The 20,554-nt window shown below is 39.3% G+C and overlaps 1 protein-coding gene across 5 annotated transcripts in view; it reads right to left on the reverse strand.

Moving 5' to 3' along the window:
- The window catches only part of mpp7a (membrane protein, palmitoylated 7a (MAGUK p55 subfamily member 7)), a 174,276-nt gene that overhangs the window by 143,384 nt on the left and 10,338 nt on the right, over positions 1 to 20,554 (reverse strand). The window lies entirely within an intron of this gene.

The following is a 20,554-nucleotide window of genomic DNA, read 5'->3' on the forward strand; positions in this document are numbered from 1 at the left end:
CCCCCCCCACATCATCACATGCCCTTCACCATACACAGGCATGGACAACTTTCCATAAGATCATCTCTCAGTGCAAATCAAACCAGCTTATAAAATAACTTGAAATAACACCATGCCAATCTCTATGTATGGTGAAGGGTATGTGATGATGCCTTTAAATATAAAAATATGCCTGCCTCTATGGGAATTTAACAGAGGGGTGTTTACTTACCCCTGTATTTTAAAGAAGAACATTTATTTATTTACAATTTATTATTAATTCACAAAGAAAATTGGTGTCCTTAAAAGGTTGGATTTTCCTATTTTTTTATTTAGGGCATTAGGACAAACAAATTAACAATTTAACAAAAATTTTTTCAATTTATAATTCATTACTTATCGTATTTGTTTTATGGAATAGCACTGAAACCACATATTATGTTACTGATACATGTGTTACATGTTACTACAAATAAAGTGCAGTAGCCTTTCAAAATGTTTTAACAACAAATGACCACTAGATGGGGGAATCAGATCACTAAATAAATCTCCAGTCTTCACATTGTGTAAAAAAAACTAATATGGAAAGTAGCAGACAGTGTAAGTCTGCATGGTTGCGTGTATTTGTGTGTGCAAGTGTATGTGTGCGTTTGTTTCTGTCCACATCATGACCTCAGATGTGCCTCGGGGTGCCACTAAAGCTGGGCACCAGGAATCTCCTCCACAGCCTGCCAGGGCCCCATTATTACCACAGCCAAGGAGGGGCTCTGAAGGCTGGCAGGCAGGCAGCCATATACACAGCATCCTGTGTTGTTTGTTTCGAAGTTTTTACTTTTGTATTAGCCTTTGTTTGTAGTTGTGGTGGCACACAGACAAAAAATATCTATTATAGAATCATATCACAATACAGTCTGAGAAATATAACTATTTTGCAACACCTTCCTATTGTGGATACGTTTTGTGCATGCTGGCTTACTGTCACGGCTTACTGGGACCCTCGAATAGAACAGAGCCATCATTTTAAGGCCCTTTACTTTTCTTAGTCCAAAATAATCAAAACTATTTAATAAACACTGTACATTATACAGCACGTCCACCTCCCAGATTAGACACACATAAAGATATAACATGCAGTCTGTTATGGATACTAATAACTAGGGGTGCAACTCACCAGTTTATCACGATACAATATCATATTGATTTTTTGGACACCAATACAATACTTGCATAGGCCTGAGAAGGATATGAGACAATATCATACGCCTTTTTAACAGTTAAATTTATATCAACTCAAAAAGTAATTAAAATACCATTTGTCACTTTTATAACTGAGCTCTTCATCACATTTATATTTAAAAAAAACAGATGACGTGTGTTGATACTTTTACTTTGCATCGATAATGTTAGATGGTGGATCATTGAATCGATCGATGTACAGTTACACCTCCATTCCTGCATCTCCACACCTTGCTCCACAACTCCGCAGTGGAGTGTCGGTAGAGATCTGAGGAGTGGTTAACTATAGTCACCCACCAGAGTTAACGCCAACCCAAAGAAAGCGGAAGGTGACGGACGTCCGGCGAAATTTTCACCGGCACCGGAGCGATCCCGGAAATAAAGCAGTGTCGATACAGACTATTACACCCTAAATAATAACACAGGTTAAGTCAAAACGCATTCTATTTTGAAGGTGTTACCTTGGGCTCTGAAAAAACAATGTTTTATAAAATAAAAGATTACTTAGATAATATTATAATATCTAATATCCAATTATAATGCATTATGAAAAATAGATACTCATTAGTTGCAGACCTAATTTGCAGTCACGACTACTGCCTTGACACCTCTTCCTCCTCTTTGTCCTGATTCCATCCCTGCCCTCTGGTTCCCATGCAAACACAGCAGCTCTTTGTCTCTTTCTGACCCATTAACAGCAAGAGGAGACTACAGTCACTATCTGTCGCTACTCACACATTCCACAGCCTCTCTCTAACACACACACACACACACTGTTTGCCTTGGAATCGTTATTGACCAATACAATTAATTGTGGACACGAATTGGCAAAATTAATTATCCGATGAACTCAACAGAAGGACAGAAAGACAGAGGATAGACGGCCTGGGGTTGCTGCACGGCACAGAGGAGCAAAACACACTTTGCTTAATCAAAAAATGTAATTGATGGGAGTGCTTTAGTGCTTTACTTAAGCCCTGTAGGACCCAAGGTGCCTGCATGAAATTGTATTTATCTGTAGGAAGGGAGAGGCCAGTGCATTAATCCTCTATACAAACAGTATATAGCTAGATAGATAGATAGCTAGATAGAAAGATAGATAGATAGACTCTGTAACTCTGTAATACTCTGTATCTCCACCTTCCACTGACATTAATTAGATGATGACGGATTTTCAGATGAGTGGTTTGAGCTGCAAATAGCAATGCACCTGGAATGAGAGGCACACAGAGAGAGCAGCAGGTAGCATTAAGCCTCACTAATCTGGAAGTCCCTCTAAATGCCAAATGTTGCTGGGTAACCTACATCCACGCCAGATATTTCTAGAGTGAATTACTCTACCTGGAGCGTTCGGGGCAGGGGGCAGGGGCTGGGAGAGAAGCAAATCAAAACAAAAAGAGACAGCTGGTTCGACAGACGGACTGATGGACAGTTGGGATAAAACAGATAAGAAAGCAGTGATGCAACAGACACAAAGGCCAACAGAATAAACTCGATTCTGCACGATTCTCCTAAATGTTTAGCAGCGTGTGTTTACAGGACATATGAAGAGAGCTGCAGTGAAAAGTGGAAGTGAGCCCATTAACAGATTCATTATTGATAAAGTCAGCCAAAGGGCAGAAAGTGATAGAGGCGAGAAAGCACATAAGAAGAAACAAAAGCAGACAAAGAATGAAAGATAACAAAATGTCACGTGGTTAAAGATGGAAGAAAAATGAAAAGATGAAAAACCAAGTGTAGAAATCCCTTTCTCCCATTAGTCCCTCTGTAAGCTGAGTGCCCAACCACACTAATGCCGTAACTTTGGGACAAAAATAACTATATTTTAGCATTCACTCATCACAGCTGATAAAAAGATAATCCTGCATACTATCAACAACAATTTGTGTTAAAAGTAAAACAAAACTGGTGTCATCGGGCCAACTTCCAAGCCAAGGCTGCAATTATAATAATAATAATAATAATAATTGTTATGTTTTAATAATACAATCAGTTGTTTTTTTCACTCCAAGATATGGTGCAGTTGAGTTTTGCAGCAACACAACTGAAGTTAGTTAAACAAACAGAGAAAAGTCTATTTTTAGATTAAACAGATGTTGACATGACAATATGCCTAAAATCCCATTGTGACCTAAATATTGTGATAATACCATATTGTGGGGTATCTGGTGATTCCCACCCATACTGAGTCTCATATCAGCTTGTTGTAGAAATTGTTCCATGTTGGCCGAAAACTTACAATGAATTGCAGTACAGAAATGCCAAAGATATGCTTGTGGTAACAGTGTTGCCATTGCATACTGAGTCCACAAGATAGTACTTAAAAGTTTATTTTTCAATTGCTAAACTGACTCTGACTCAGGACAACTAACAACAAAAAATTAAAATCAAGAGATCTTATCAACAAGACAAAGTCTACAGTAGAGCCGGACCAATAAAGGAATTTTAAGGGAGATTCCTATACGAATATTTGGTTATTTAAAAATCAAATATGCCAACATATCGGGCAATATATTTTAATGTTTTTTTAAATCTAGAACCTTGAAATCTAGAAATCTTGAACCAAATGTCATGGTAATCCATCCTCTAGCACCTGACAAACCAACATTATGAGTTTTAGAGTCAAGTTAGCCTGGCAAAAATTTGTTGTTTACATTGTGCAGTTACATCAGTTATATTTTTGAACTCAAAGTATTGACTTTAAAAAAAAATGTTGGTGGGGCTCTACAGAATATGATAAATTGGTGCTCATAAGTTTTCATGCCCATGCTTAAGTTGATTAAAAAGGGTAATAAAAAAAATATTGTTTTGGAAATTTATATTAATGTCTTAATTTAAAAAAAAATTTACCTTTAAGGAAACCAATTTTCTTTGTGAATGCATAATGTATTGAGTGTAACTGTGAAACAGCAATCTAAAAATAGGGCTTTTATTTTGTTAATTTTTAAAGTGATAGTAGCCATTTGCAAATGCTGCATTTCCACTTGATAGTTGTGCTGTCCTATGATGGAAAAAATATCCTAAACTATTCAGACTAGAATTAAAATGGGTACACCCCGCCCACTCAGCCAGCAATATTCATTTTGCCCTGCAGCTCAGTCTGAAAACTGGCACGTTTAATTCTTCTGCTTCAGTTCACAATTTTGCGGGAACCAATCAAAAACTGGCATTTCTACCTGGCGCGCTATTGTTTAACTCGATGACAATAAAGAAACAACCTAGCGGTTTCTTGTTTACATTTAACATAGCGGCTACCAAATTGAAGCAACCCGTTGATGCGGCTGTTGCTTCTATGTCACCCTGATCGTTGGTCTGATTGGTTGAAGGACTATCCAATTGCGTACAGAGTCATTTGAACTATGCCCGTTGGTCACGACTCTTGTCAAAAATACAGACCTGACTCCCCAGACCAACGCTCAATCTCTAATCTATTGAGCTTGGCTTGTTCTGGTGATAGCCAGACTAGGCTAGAATACAAGTGTAGAGGGATTGTCTTTCTTTCTGGGCTGCTTCAACAGCTACAGTCAATTGAATCAGGTGTCATTTTCATGATGTTACAGTGATGTGCCATTTTCTGTAAGTTGCAAAAAGCTTATTTCGAAAAGCCCTCTACAAGTGTAAGTAAACATTTTTATTTTTTTAAAGAAAAATTAAGATACGATGAGGGTTAGACCTGGGCCTGAGAGGAAATTATATTTTTAGGTTTGGAAAATAAGATGCAAGCCATCCGTCCTGCTGTTTGCCACAACAACATGGCTTATATCATGGCGCTAAGCTGCTTATGATAGAAAACAAACAATACTATATGCCATTCAGCTGGTGGTGTGGCATTATTATTAGACTAGATTCCAGAATAAATAAATAAATAGATGCCCTGCAGTGCGACACACAGTACAAATAAATAATAGATTAAGAAAAGCAAGTTTTACAATCATGTAGCATTCCTTTATTACACTCTGCATGGTTGTTCTTATTTGGGCATGTAAGAAAAATATAGGGAAGAAGAAACAATGTAAATATGCATGTAATCATTTGTGGTCTTCCTTTGAAAAGTCCTTTTTGTTACAAAGAAAATAAATCACGCAACCTCCAAAGACAGTATGAAATGTGTCTTTGCCACACAATAACTGCCACTTTGGGCTCTCTAGGGGCCAGCATGCCACCCACTGGAGCCACTTCTTCCCACAAGCAACCACACACAAGGCACAGTCATGCCCTCTGCCTCCTTCCTCCTACCCAGGACACAAACACAGGTATAAATCAGCCGGAGACGGCTCCCCATTCACACTGTTGATCACTCTAGCAGGAGAATTCCAAACAACTAAGCATCTTCAATGCTGCCTCGTCTGTAATCACACTCCTTCACTCTCCCATACCTACAGACATTCATGGCCTCTTCAAAAGCAGTTATGAAAGGCCATTCGAGGATGTCTGTGGTTGTGAATAAAAAAGTAGTAGATATAAAAAAACAGTTTTGTCGACAAAACATTAGCTAGACATTAGTATTCTCCACAAAGGGCAAAGCAGGCCCAGTGCTGCTTGTGCTCTGAAATAGCCTACTCCTACTGTTTGGTGAGAAACATTTTTCAGTGTGGACAAAGACACACTGTGTGTGTCCGGAGGAGAAACAAACTGTAAACTGATGTAATCAGAAAAGGGATGGCTTTTGAAAGTCAAGGTTAACCATTTTTTTTGTTGTATTTCACTCAAAATGTTTCCAACACTGGGACATGTAACAGTCTGCAGTTGAATACAGTGTACTCTGTCTTTCCCCACACAAAAATTCTACTTGGGCACCCTGCCCAGGTAGATTAATACCCGCCCAGGACCTGCCCTTATGACCTCATAAGGGGCAAGATTGCAGATCCACTCATCTGAGCTTTACATTTTCTCAAAGGCAGAGCATGATATCCAGGTCTCGGTTTACACCTATCACCGTAGGCAGGCTGGGGGAATGCACATTAATGTCAAAAAACCTCATAAAGTGACATTTTCATGCCATGGAACCTTTAAAAGTAATGTAAAACGAACAGCTGTGTAATACCTAGCATAGCTTGTGTTCGGTAAAACACAAAGGGCCCTATCTTGCACCCGGCGCAGCGCGGCGCAGAGCCCGACGCAAGTGTCTTTGCTATTTTAAGACAGTCCAGCACACACGTTGTTTAAATAGCAAATGCACCTGCGCCTATCTTTGCGGCCATGGCCGTGCTGGTCTTAGAGGGAGGTGTGTTCAGGTGCATTCTGGGCGTATTGCTATCTTGAGACAATAACCTGGTCTAAAATCAATAGCGCAGTATTTCATTGTTATTTTAACAGCGCATTAGTAAAATCCGCCTAGGCTTTTGCACAGCAGTTCAGCAGTACACACACACACACACACACAGGGAAGCGCAGCAGCACACAAACAGGATTACTGATAAAAATATGATGGTGCAAATCCGGCATTATTATAGCAATAGGAATGCCAAGGTCCTAACACTCCTGGCTTTTAAAGGGAATGGGAGATGAAACTACTGCACTATTGTTTTTCTGCATGTTACACCCAAAACACACGTATAAATTAATGATGACACTAAGTACAAACCTTTTGGACCATATGCCCCAACCTGTGCCTGGTTGTCTTAGATGAAGTGTAACGTCAACAGCACCGCAATGCTCATGCTTTTGGTTCGCCACTAATATATCACAGAGAAATACTGTAACCATACTTGAAACCACTTTATCGGCATTGCCTAGACTCACTGTGACTTCAACAAAACTTCAGAGCCGACGTAGTTTACTCTGTCCACACCTCTGCGGGCTGGAGCAAGCATGCACGTGTGTGCGTGCGTGTGCGGGCCAGAGCTCTAAACTCTGTCAATATGCAGAGAGGACAGATAAGCTTGCACTTACGCGCTTTTAGGTACAGAAATTTTGTACCGTTTGATTTAAACTGAATTGCTCCACGGTAGTACCAACGTAATTCGGTCTGTCCCCAAAAAACTACCAAGTTCAGTACTCAACCCTATCGATATTATTGCAAAATAATGCAATTTATTCCTTTTTTAACAATTTTAAATTATGTCCCAAAAGGAAACTTTGTCTTTGTTGTTTTATCTAAAAAATGCATTTCTGTTTTTTCATATCACTTCAATTTTATTGCTTCAAAATGGGATTGTCAAGCAGACAAACTGACCAACACATATATAATATTAGATCAGTACTTGGCAACTGTGTATCAATACAGTATTGCCACAGAAAATATTGCAATACTATGATGTACTGATTTTTTTCTCCACCCCCTATTACTCAACCCTTTCAAATATTGTTCAAAAATCAGTCTAAATCTGTGTTAGTGAGCACTTCTCCTTTGCCGAGATAATCCATCCACCTCCCAGGTGTGGCATATCAAGATGCTGATTAGTCAGCAGGATTATTGCACAGGTGTGCCTTAGGCTGGCCACAATAAAATGTGCAGTTTTACTTTATTGGGGGGTCCGGGGGCGAGTCAATATCTGGTGTGACCACTGTTTTCCTCATGCAGTGCAACAGATCTCCTTCACATAGAGTTGATCAGGTTGGTGATGGTGGCCTGTGGAATGTTGGTCCACTCCTCTTCAATGGCTGTGTAAAGTTGCTAGATATTGAGCATGTTTGGGATGCTCTGGATCGGCGTGTACGACAGCGTGTCCCAGGTCCTGCCAATGTCTAGCAACTTCACACAGCCATTACAGCCAAGAGGAGTTGACCAACATTCCACAGGCCACCATCACCAACCTGATCAACTCTATGCGAAGGAGATGTGTTGCACTGCGTGAGAAAAATGGTGGTCACACCAAATACTGACTTTTATTATGTCCAGCCAAAGGCACACCTGTACAATAATAATAATGTACAATATTTGAACGAAATAGATTTTGTGTACATGGAAAAACTCTTAGATCTTTGAATTCATCATTGGAAAATGGTGAGATCTACTGGTTGAGTAGTATGATAACATTATAATGGAGACAATATAAATAAGAGATTTTGCCATATACCAAAGTGGTGGTCTACGCTGATAGGATTTGTATGGTTAATATTTAACTATTTTTCTTACTTGAGTGACTTTTATTTATATGTAGTAATTTCACAATTGGACAGAATAATGTTTTCTCATTTAACTTGTACAACATTAAACTTATTCATCCTATTTAGCAATAGACAACCTGAAATAACACAAAAAAACATGTCTCTAATGAGGCAGCAGTAACTCTATTGATTTTGATTGTATTCTATCTCCAGCCGGACGGAGAAAGTCTGATGGAACAGATGGAGAAATGTAGTGGGGTAGTGTATGGGCAGCTTTTCTGGTAGCAGATGCTGCACTAAAGCGGCTTCTGTGAGTGCAATAATGCAACAGTTAGCCAGGCTGCTATGGTCAGCATAGCACCAGACCGGCACCAGAGCTGCCAGCAACCGGCTGAGACAGAGCAATTGCTGGATTGATCACCATACTCAGTGTGTTTACATGCAGTTAAAAGAAACGCCCAAAATTATAATATATATATAGATAAACGCCCCGTACACCTTACCCCGGTTAAAATCTGAGTTCTCATAACCTGGTTAACGCAGTTAGATAACTCCTTTAGTGGGGTGGCAGTAATTTAGTCTGCAGGGAGTTTGGGTTGGGAGACGGAGGGACGGTGGTGGACTGGTACCGAGGAGAGGTGCCGGTTCAAGGCCAAGGTGCTCTTAAAGGAGAATTCCAGACAATCGTGATCACAATACACATACTTTCGATTGAAAAAACCTGACCCGAATCTGCAGCTACATGTACTAGCTTCCACTGGGGTAAATTGGCAGTTGTTGTGGCAAGTTTAAGAGTGCCTTTTTGCCTCTTAACGGACATAAAATAAAATTAAAATGTCTGGGCAACATGAACATTACGTGACCAAAATTTGCGTTTTCAACTCAGACAATGTTTAAATTCACCTACCCTGCCTCTCTCCTGTCGGGAGCTAGCTGATCCTGTTAGCTGCCAGCTGTTTGCTGCTAGCTGCCGTCCGTGATATTCAGCTAAGCTTCTGTGATAATCATCACACTGCAGTTCATGTGTATTTTTAACTCATCCATTTTGTGTGTGATTGATCTGATGTTGGTGAGTTGGAGGGTTGGCAACGTCAATTTAGTTTCGCGCTAACAGCATCTTTGCTTCTCCTTTAAGCAAGGCGCCTAACTGCTCGGAGCACCTGTCCATCGACAGCTGCAGCGCCTTCACTCTGACATTGCTCCATTTGTGCATGTACAATGTAATGTAACGTTGTAATTTCAGTAATTTAAATTGTAGTCGTTGCCACGATTAAGAGTCCATTATGCCCTGAGGATTACAAGTATCACTTCAAAAAAATGAATATTGGAATGTTAGGACGTTGGCATGAATATCGCCTCTTCACCATCCATATACTTAATATTCTTTTGTGTTCTCTAGTAAATTAAGTACCTACAATTTTACAATAGGTGTTGTCATTCTCTGCTGTGACTTATTAATTCTGGACTCTGTGCTGCGTAACGTAATGTACGTTACTCACCGTCAATTGGCTGTTAGCTTCAGCTCGCTAACATTAGCTGTTAACTTCCCGACTAACGGTTACCACTAGCTAGTGATCTAGTCTTAAAAGGCTCAGGATGCTGCAAATGTTGGTATAATATGATAATGGCTGGTGGATTTAAGACAAAAAATAATCAATATATTGAATTAATTAAATATGAACATATTTGTCAGAGGCTTGTTAGTTAATATCCTATCCTGGCCTGGGACACAAATTCATATGGTTTGATAAAGGACTTATTGGACTTTAACTAGCACTTACAATAACGAGCGTAGCTGTCTTCAATTTAGGTAATCCTGTGCGTCTCATCTCCAGTTTTTCTTGCATCCACCGTGTGTTTGTGTATGCGCATCAGTCGCGGGGGGATAACTCATCAGCCTGGGAGTAGGTTGGTAGCTTTGTAGGACGGTCTGAAATGTTTTTCACCGTCTTTTTGCTGTATGTTTTGTTGGCACGTGGGGCTGCTGGGATTGGTTGAAGTCGCTGGTTATTGGTCAAATTAGCAGAAAAGTTGCAGTGATTGGTCAAAATTGCAGTTCAGACCAATGTCACGGTGATTGGTTGAATTGTTATAAATAAATGAACATTTTTTTGGATGTAGGCCCAAAAATGAGCTTCCCCTCTTTAAAAGGCCAGCAACCGTCACTGATCTAACATTTTATTAGCAAATATTATTCCCCACTGATGATAGGATAACTGGCCTGCAGGTAAGGTACTGTAGTAGTGACTAAGGTAGCCACCCACGGATACAGTTCATCCTAAGGATTCACTGTGGACATGCAAAATAAAATCCTGACAAAGATTATTAGGCTTTTTTAATAGCTCAGCATTATATCTAAAAAAGGTATGTATGATTGCTTTAGGCCGCCCTACACGTTACATCAACTTAATTTAATGCAATATACTGTGTAGTATGGGGTCCCTGCTCTGTCTCTCCCAGTTAAGGGGTCCTTAACTTAAAAAATGTTGAAGAACCCTAATTTAAACCCTTTTATTATGAAGCCGCAAAATCAGTAAATGTTGGGTATTCATCAGCAGTAACATAACACAACTCCTATATGCAAAAATAAAAAAAAATAATGAAGGTTGGCATCTTTGCTAGGTTAAAGGGAACGATTTGTACGCCAAAAGACGGCAGAAGTGTACATTCTATTTCTATTTATGTGGCTATCGTTACGTTTGCTTACAGGCCGGGTTTCCTTTTTGTGTTTTGTTTTTTTGTACTTAATACTCAAAAATTGATGTGACTGTGTACTGTGAACTGTTTACCATTAATATGAGTTACCCCACCCTGCCTGTGGCACCCCAGTGGCTAGAAATGGAGATAGTTGTAAACCGAACCCAGTGACAGGATACCCAGCTCGGCCTCTGCCCGTCCAGAGAATTTGGCCCGCCCATGAAACAGAGACATCATGGCTTTCAAACAAGCAAAGTGGCAGTTGGTCAAGGCCACAACCCCACCCTCCACCTTGCCCCCCTCTCTCCTCCTCAACAGCTACAGACACAGAAATGGCACATACTAAGGAAAGCTCATTGTAGGACTGGCTCTAGTAACTGTAATTTTGCACCAAGGCAAAATTTTGGGAAAGAGACTTCAGATACAGTATTAGGGGACCACTAAGGTCTATATAAAAGAGACTTCAGATACAATATTAGGGGACCACAAAGGTCTATATACCGCGAGGAAAATAAGTATTTGAACACCCTGCTATTTTGCAAGTTCTCCCTCTTAAAAATCATGGAGGGGTCTGAAATTGTCATCGTAGGGGAATGTCCACTGTGAGAGACATAGTCTAAAAAAAGAATATCCAGAAATCCCAATGTATGATTATTTAACTATTTATTTGTATGATACAACTGCAAATAAGTATTTGAACACCTGAGAAAATCAAAGTTAATATTTGATAAAGTAGCTTTTGTTTGCGATTCCAGAGGTCAAACGTTTCCTAGTTTTTCACCAGGTTTGCACTCACTGCAGAAGGGATTGGAGTGATTTGGAGGGAGCGAGTTTGAGCTCCCTCCAAAGATTCTCTATTGGGTTTAGGTCTGGAGACTGGCTAGGCCACGGCAGAACCTGGATATGCTTCTTACAGAGCCCCTCCTTGGTTCTCCTGGCTGTGTGCTTCGGGTCATTGTCATGTTGGAAGACCCAGCCTCGACCCATCTTCAATGCTCTAACCGAGGGAACGAGGTTGTTCCCCAAAATCTCGCAATACATGGCCCCGGTCATCCTCTCCTTAATGCAGTGCAGTCGCCCTGTCCCAAAACACCCCCAAAGCATGATGGTACCACCCCCATGCTTCACAGTAGGGATGGTGTTCTTGGGATGGTACTCATCATTCTTGTGATACAATTAGTATGGGGTGGATAGGTGTCTTTATGTAGCTACCGACTTCAAACAGGTGCTTATTTAATTTAGGATAATAAATGGAGTGGAGGTCGACATTTTTAAGGCAGACTAACCAGTCTTTGAGGGTCAGAATTCTAGCCGATAGACAGGTGTTCAAATGCTCATTTGCAGCTGTATCATACAAATAAATAGCTTTAAAAAATCATACATTGTGATTTCTGGATTTATTTTTAGATTATGTCTCTCACAGTGGACATGCACCTACGATGACAATTTCAGACCCCTCCATGATTTCTAAGTGGTAGAACTTGCAAATAGCAGGGTGTAAAAATACTTATTTTCCTCACTGTATAAGAGACTTCAGATATTGTATTAGGGGATCACTAAGGCCTATACAAAAGAGACTTCAGATATGGTAATAGGGGATCACTAAAGTCTATATAAAAGCATCCAACGCCGGCATGTACCATGGTGTCTGGAAAAGAGCAGCTCCAGGCTACCGGTAAGACAACGTTACCCAGTGACTAGCTGTATGTTAGCTAGTTACTATGTTGCACTCTCGAAATTGACAAGCCTGCACATCAGGCCAGGTGAGTAGACGTGAGAAAGTATGCGGGGTTTGAGCTTCCCTATAAAGCTCTTTTTTCTTCTTATTCTTCATTTTTACTTTTAAAACAACACTTCCTATCTGTGACCGATTAGTTCCAGCATACCTAAGCCTTTAGCATGTGGGGCATTTCATTCTTGAATTTGGTTAGTGCCCATCATTGCATGATGAAATCAAATGATTTAAATAAATCTACAAGCAGAGCTGGGCACTTGAAGGAGTGAGTCAGTTTGCTCATATTTACTACCACTCTGGGCCACGAAGAGCTTTTATTAATATACACACACAAAGAAAGCATTGCTGCATGTTTGAAGGCATTTTTTCTTGTGTTGCACTGAATCATTTGCTGGTGGTACTTCTGCACTCCTGAGAACGAGAACAAAGCCAACAACGGGCAAGTTGTTACATGTAATTAGTTTCGGGAAAAAGACAAAGAGGTGTTTACAGCTGAGGTTGTTGTACGGTAAAGCAACTCAACTGCTTAGTGCTGCTGGGAAAGTGTGTGTGTGTTTAATTCACAGAAGGCAGGGAATGGGGAAAGGGGACAGGGCTGATTATTGTATCAGAGGGCCTGCTCCTTTATCTATCAGTTAGCTCCACCAATTAACACATTCCTTCATGTGTGTAACCCGATTTCCTGGTCCCCCTAGTCATTTAGCATGAGCATTGGTTGCAAGGACGAAGAGAGTAGGCATAAAGTAGGGAGAAGGCAGAAAGAACAATGCTGCCATTGACTGACTCACCTAATTTAAATATCGTCGGTCTAACAATGCACAGTACAGGGCCATCAAGGGACTTTAAACCACAGCGTTTACATGTGTCACCATCATGTGTGATTCTGTTGGAATTAAGGTTTCAGACTTCCTACTCACTGGTAAATGCCTGCAGCTTCTCACAGCCCCCCCCAATCTTTACAACTGACGATCTGAAATGAGGACAGATTCAGCAACTACATGGCCTAATTCTCACTTAACCCTTGTGTTGTCCTCTCAGGTCAAAATTGAAAATGAACTATTTTTAACGCTTTGACACTTTATCGTTTTTTTTTTTTTTACACTTCTTTTCAAGATTTTCTTCATTTTTTTAACACATATCAGTATACTGTACACATCACTAACACCAAGTATATTACCACTAGTTTTTTATATTATTTTCTTTTTCTAAATCAGGGTATAGAAACCAATTTTTTTTTAAATCATATCATTTTTTTGTCTTTTGTCATAGTTTTTTGGGGGGAAATAAAACACCCAAAATTAAATAAAGTAGAGAACTGATCCTTTGTTTAACCTGCAAAAAGCGTTAAGGAACCATTGATGTAATATTGTAATATGTGGCTAAGCAGGACCAGTCAGCATCCTGATTAAAACATACAGTAGTCTACACACACAGAGGAAGAGAAGCCCACGCACACCTCTCCATTGATTCTCTCTGCCTCTCCAGTGGATGTATTATAAGAACTGGATAGAGCGGTCAAGACTGAGACCTGGACTGAAATCCCAGTTATCTAACAAGATAACTTGTTAACTTTAGAAAAAAGTTGTTTTATTGAACTTAAAAAAACATTTAAAAAAAGTTAAATCAAGAGAACACCTAGACCAGTGAAATTTGCCTTTTTACTTTTCCCATTTGAACATATTTCTTTTCAAAATATAATGTAGACCTACCAAATAATTGTTTTTCTTTATTTTTCTGATTTTGTGATCATTAGGAGCCAAAATTGTAAACATAATAAAAATTTTGATTAATTGTACAGCCCTAGTGCATGAAGCCAAACAAGTTAAACTTCCACTTATAAAATTACCCTGCTGATCATCGCTGCTTAAGCACTATGACACCCATACAGCATGCGCACTACAGACCTCTGCCAGCCAAGCCAGCTACTTCCTGTTGAGTGCTCCACTAACTTGAATAGGGATTCAATTATTTACTTATTTCCAGACTTTTAAAAATGTTATGTTATCAGACCAAAATTTAAAAATTGTGAATTGAGTCATTTCGCGTGACTGTCAATCATGTTTGCTTTAAAAATGATTCCATTCCATTGCATGGATGTCACAATCCCAAAAATCTAGTAGCCGGTAGCAAAACCACCAAAGAAAGTACACGATACTCAATACCAAAGTTGATACCTTGGTGTGTAAATAAAAAAAGAACAATAATAGCTACTTCAACTTATGGGAGTTGGGAGATTGTGAGTCTCATGTCACTTTTTTCAGTTTTTTTTGTAACTTTCTATCACCGTTTTGGTGTTTTATTAATTTCTTCTCACTACAGAGTGCAAATCAGAAGTTTCACAACAGACCTTTTTCAACTGAGAAGAGGACCAGCTCTTCCCAGGGGGCAAGGAGAGAGTGATGTAATCTGGAGAAAACGTCAGTCTTATGGACCCACAGCCAGCTACTCTGAAGCCTGGCATCACCATACAGCCAGCGTAAAGTACAGTCTTACATGAGTTCACCTGGAACTCCCAGACATCGAGCATGTTTAGTTAGTCTGTTAGTCTCTCTCTGTTTTTTTTTCACATGCACCGGTCTGTTTAAAGTTAAAGTCCTCATATTATGCTTTTTGACTTTTATCCCAAAGATCCCCCCCCCCAAAGGGACTTACCCTCTCCAACAGAAAACACTGTTCACAAACTGTTTCAAACAGCTTAATTGTAGTCCAGCCTTTTCTTCCATGACAAACCTAACCCACGTTGTAATGCTGGCCTAGCTGCTAGCCTGGCCCTCATACTCTGCTTCTGAATGGCTAGTAGTCCTTAAGTACTGCACATGTGTGACTCCCAATAAAGATGGGTTAGAAGTGAGATGTCTCACTCTGTAGCTAAAACAGAGTGTGACAAGGGTTCACAAAGGGTGAAAAGAGGAGTTGCAGCAAAGTGCAGTACAATAAAAATATGGTGTTTTTTGAAAATTAAACCATGTAAACCTAGTCTGGTACAACATCTAAATACAATTATGAACTTGAAAATGAGCAGAACATGAGCACTTTAACTTAACTGAGGTTATAGAGGTCCTAAAACAAGCGATAAAGTTTGCTAATGTAGCGTTAGGCTGTGAAAGACAACAGCAGAGGGAAAAATACTTTACTTTTGGTTTGCGAGCTCAAGGTAAAGTTGGATAAAACAGTTGCTGTATATGTAATGTTACGGCAAAGCCAGAGGCAGACTGAAGCTGCCGTGCACGGCAACGAGATAAGGGGTAGAGATCCGCTAGATGTGTCGACGTAGTTGGGTTTAGGCATGGCAAGTGGGTATTTCTTAGGGGCCATGAGGCATGTCCTGTGACGTCCACACATTTAGTGGATCCAATCTAGTATCTAACCTGTGCTGTTGGCCGTCTTTCTTCTTCTCCAGCAATTAGGCATACTAGAACAGTTGTAGGCGTATACTGCCCCCATTAGGTCCGGAAGAATCTTATCCTCCGGTACCTAAGGTAGGCTACTGTAGAAAACCAAGTACCATCAGGTTTTCTGAAGTATCAGGTCTCATGACATCCCTACACTGATTTACATGTTTTGCCGTCTAAGTTTATGGGAAAAAGTATTTTTGGGCCCCATGGATTTACATATCAAACACAGAAGTTCCACTTTGGCCGCTATATTAAATTGGCTTCAAAGCCTGGTGTACTTCCTGGTGGCCTGGCCTATCCACCTATATCATTACTCACTCTAAAGCACTCCCATCTTCACTCTACTTCACATTCCACACGCACAATGACAACAAGCCAGCACTTCCTCCTCCACTCGAGCGGAGAGGTATCACTTTCCACCACAGCCTGCCTCTCGTCTCACTGCTGCTTTGCCAGTGAAATAGGAGACATGACAAGGCAGTTTCTTCAGCCTGATTTCAAACATAAAACTCTCTACGCCACAAAGAAGTTCAGACAATGTAAGACTAGGGTTTAATGTAAAAGGGAGGAAAGAAGAGAATTGTGTGATTACATTTGGGTTAATCGTCATCAATTTCCATCCTTCAAATGCTTAATTAGGTTAATTAACAAGGTTAGAAGGTTACATTCTGTAGAAGTGAATATCACAACAATATTTTGAGGAACTACTAGTTTACACAATCCAACTACATGCTATGTTAACACCTATCCAGCTTGTTTCCAACAAAACATTTTGAGTCATTTTGCTCAATAAAATCTGGTTGATCTGAATGCATGAAAGTTCTGCTAATTCATCGTGTTTAGTTTAGGTGGTTATGGCAGATAGCCTTCCATTTCCAGTGTTAAATATTCTCTAGAAATAATAGTTTATTCATCTTCAAAAAGGTGTACCTTCCCTATTATGGCATTATCATTATATTGGATAAAAAAGGTTTCAGAACGACAATATTATCGTTTATCATCCAGCAAAATTTGTTAACTGAAAGGCCTAATAATGGGCATATAGTTAGATTTTTTTTAACATTCTGCCCATGTGTCTGATCTGATGTTTTATTCCTTAATGATGCAACTGTGCTTTTATCTTATGGAGTCTTTATATACTTTGTGTTCATGTTGAGAGTCGCAAAGTCGGATTTGGAAATTGATGCAATTTCACCAGAATACAGAAAATTACGTGTCAGACACTCAAAATCTCATTATATCTGCCTGGATAATATTCATCCAGGCCACTGTAGTCCTACAGGAAGACTGCCTTGCTAAGCTTTTTAAGTTAAGATCAACCTTGACAAAAACCTATAGGAGGTATATGAATACACAGAGGATGAAGCTAAGCAGGCTATGATGTATGATGTCAAAATCCTTTTTGTGAGTGGTCCTCACCTATCAGCCACTGTGGCCCAAGACTCTATATTGTTGAGAAACATTCATGTTTAATGTAGTTATGTTGTGTTTGCAGTACAAGCTGCTGCGAGGGATCTAGTGTTTGAGCCAGGTATCCAAACTAACTCTTTTTTTATTCATCACTGTATTACTGATAAAAGCTTTTGTAATAAATAAAAGTTACGTTTTATTTTAGTTTAGTCACATTCAGAAATGTAAACAGTGTTATTGCTGTCATACAGTGAAATTTTTTTTTTTTTAAATGCATTAAAATGAAGAGATGGTCCAATACCATTCTTTGCTTCCCGATACTGATTCCGATACCTGAACTTTTGTATCGGCCAATACCGGCTATTAATGCGATACCAGTAGGTCATATATGTTTTAACCCTCATGTTGTCCTTTTACCCAATTTTAATTAGCCAAATAACATGATTTCTTCCACACAACGCTCTTTGGCAGGTACAAATCTCTACTTTCATTCATTTTGGGGTGGCTTATCTAATTTTATAGCATTTGAAAAAAAAAATGTAGTGGTTTCACAATAGTATTGAGTAAATGTTGACATATTCCAGTCTTTGATTATCCATTAATTTTAGTCTAAATAATTCCTAATTTCTGCTTTTCTAGTTCAAACGTTAGGTATAATTTCATATACATGAGGTTTATTGACCATAAATTCCAAAAAGAACTGTAAAACTAAAGTTGATAAGTTAGTGTTACGTAGTGTTGAAAATGTACAAAAAAGTGACACATTGAAAAAAATTGTCAAAAGTGATGAAAAAGGTGCAAAAAACGTAAGGAAAAGTTAAAAACCTAGATAGAAAGCATCAACAAAAGTTTTCAATTTTGACGGGAAGACAACAAAAGGGTTAACAACTGTATACTACTATCCCCGTATGGATGCGATATGATTTCTATCTTTGTTGTCGGTCTGGCTCAGGTTAAACTCTTTGTGAAACATGAACAAACAATGAACGCTACAGAACTTTTTTTTAATCATCCAGTTTGATAGTCGGTTATAATGTAAAAAGAACATAAATAAAGTACTTCAACATAGAACGGGATTGGGAACATTTCTAATTAAATGTAAACATGAGTTAAGTGGTCACTTGTTAGTGGTCACATTACTGCCATTTCAGCAACAGAAAAAGTAAACAACGCGTGTCTCTCCTGACTCTCCTTAGAGCAACTCCCCTGTGGGACACTACAAGGCTCTGACAACCAGCCCGTGTAGCACGGCCTCCTTGATGTTTTTGCCCTGACCACATCTGTCCAGCCTCCTTGGCGTCAGTCTCTTCCAAGCTAGGTCCCTCTATACTTATTCTACAACAAATTTCTCACTCACTTTTACCTGTTACTCTCATTATGTCCTTCTTCCGAATCAGTGGTGAACATCAGAAGCAATTGTCAGAAGATGAGTTTTCATTAAAACAAAACTATGACTGGTGTGACAACTGCATGCCAAATTAATCAGACCACACAAGGCCATATGATTTTTTAATGAACGGAGTCTGACAGCCAGGCGATTTGCCGCAGGGTTGTGTGGCGAGGGGAGTGTTAATAAACCGGCACAATTGTGTGACGTCCTCTTCTTTACTCCCTAGGATCCCCCTAAGAAGATTTCCAAATTTCACAACTACTGTTTTCCGAAAGATCGTTTATATATTATGTATTATGGATGTATTATGAGACAGATAGAGGCAGTGATGTTTCCTGTTTACTGTACGGGACTCTCACACTGTTTCAAAACACAATACAAGTCTGATCGCCGGTTACATGATTGTCCATCACAGCGTGAAGTGCATTTCTCGAGTTTTTTGCGTGTCCCCTCCTGCGGCAGCCCCAGCCACAACCTAAATGTACAACCACGTTCAAAATGAACTGAAATCCCCACGTTTTTTGCCGCCCTAGCAAATCCTTTAACGATTCTGATCAATTCTCGATGCTGATTCTTTTAGGGGTGGAGTTGAAACAGGTCACATTCTTATTTCACAATTAAAAGCAAGGTTTTGTTTTATTTCAATGGTGGGTTGCCGTTTTACAGGACTTTTTCAGCGCAAAATAAAGCCACACTACGGCGCCACTTACTGTGCTCCATGATGGCTGCAACACAACAAGCGCCTGCCGCTACGGAAACCGAAACATGCACATATTAAATTAGGATCCCATGATCAAATTTGAAACCAAACAATGTGGTGGTTCAGCAGCCAGTTTTCAATCGTTTTTACAAGCATATTGCCTATATTTATGTAATATAATAAACCCTGTTACACTTTTTTAAACTATTTCCGCTTGTGTAGGCCTATCAGTGCTTTTTTAACGTAGTGAACAAATTTTTCATACCGTTACATCCCTACTTGTGGCTAGTGTTGCAATATCCAGATTGCTTGCAGCATGATACTGTGTCAAAGACAAAAAAATGACACTTAACACAAGACCGAAACTTCCTCTGTTTTGTGTTAAACCAACAGTGGATGGTTTATATTAGCATTTTTTTTACATGGAGCCCAATATCAGATTAAATGATTAGTAGTAGCTCAAACAGAATCAAAATAACCCAAGAAGAAAATGATCCACCTGCAAGGAACTTGGAACTAGGGCAGAATATTGAGAAAATCAAATACCTCAATATCTCGACGATATTGTCGAGTTGCTTATTGGTGCTTTCACAAAATATTTACACAATGAGATTTTTGATAAATAATCATCAGTAATGTGGCTATAATGACTAAGTGGGTAAAGACACATATTACAACAGTCTGGTAAGATCAGAAAATGACATCACTTTACTGTAATTTAGCCTTTAAAAGCAGGAAAAGACAACACTTATGCCATATTACGATATCAGAAATCTAAGACAATATCTAGTCTCTCATCTCGATATCGATATTGATATATTGCCCAGCTCTTCTTGGAACTTTACCCTTTAAATAATGGATATTTGTTTAAATATCCTTTGCCTGCAGATCTGCATTTGCAGTCCATTGGAAATGGGTGTTTTGTTATCAGGTGGTTGGTTTGGTGACTGTATCCCTATCTC

The sequence above is a fragment of the Etheostoma cragini genome, chromosome 22 (assembly GCF_013103735.1).
Source record: "Etheostoma cragini isolate CJK2018 chromosome 22, CSU_Ecrag_1.0, whole genome shotgun sequence".
NCBI classification, from domain to species: Eukaryota; Metazoa; Chordata; class Actinopteri; order Perciformes; family Percidae; genus Etheostoma; species Etheostoma cragini.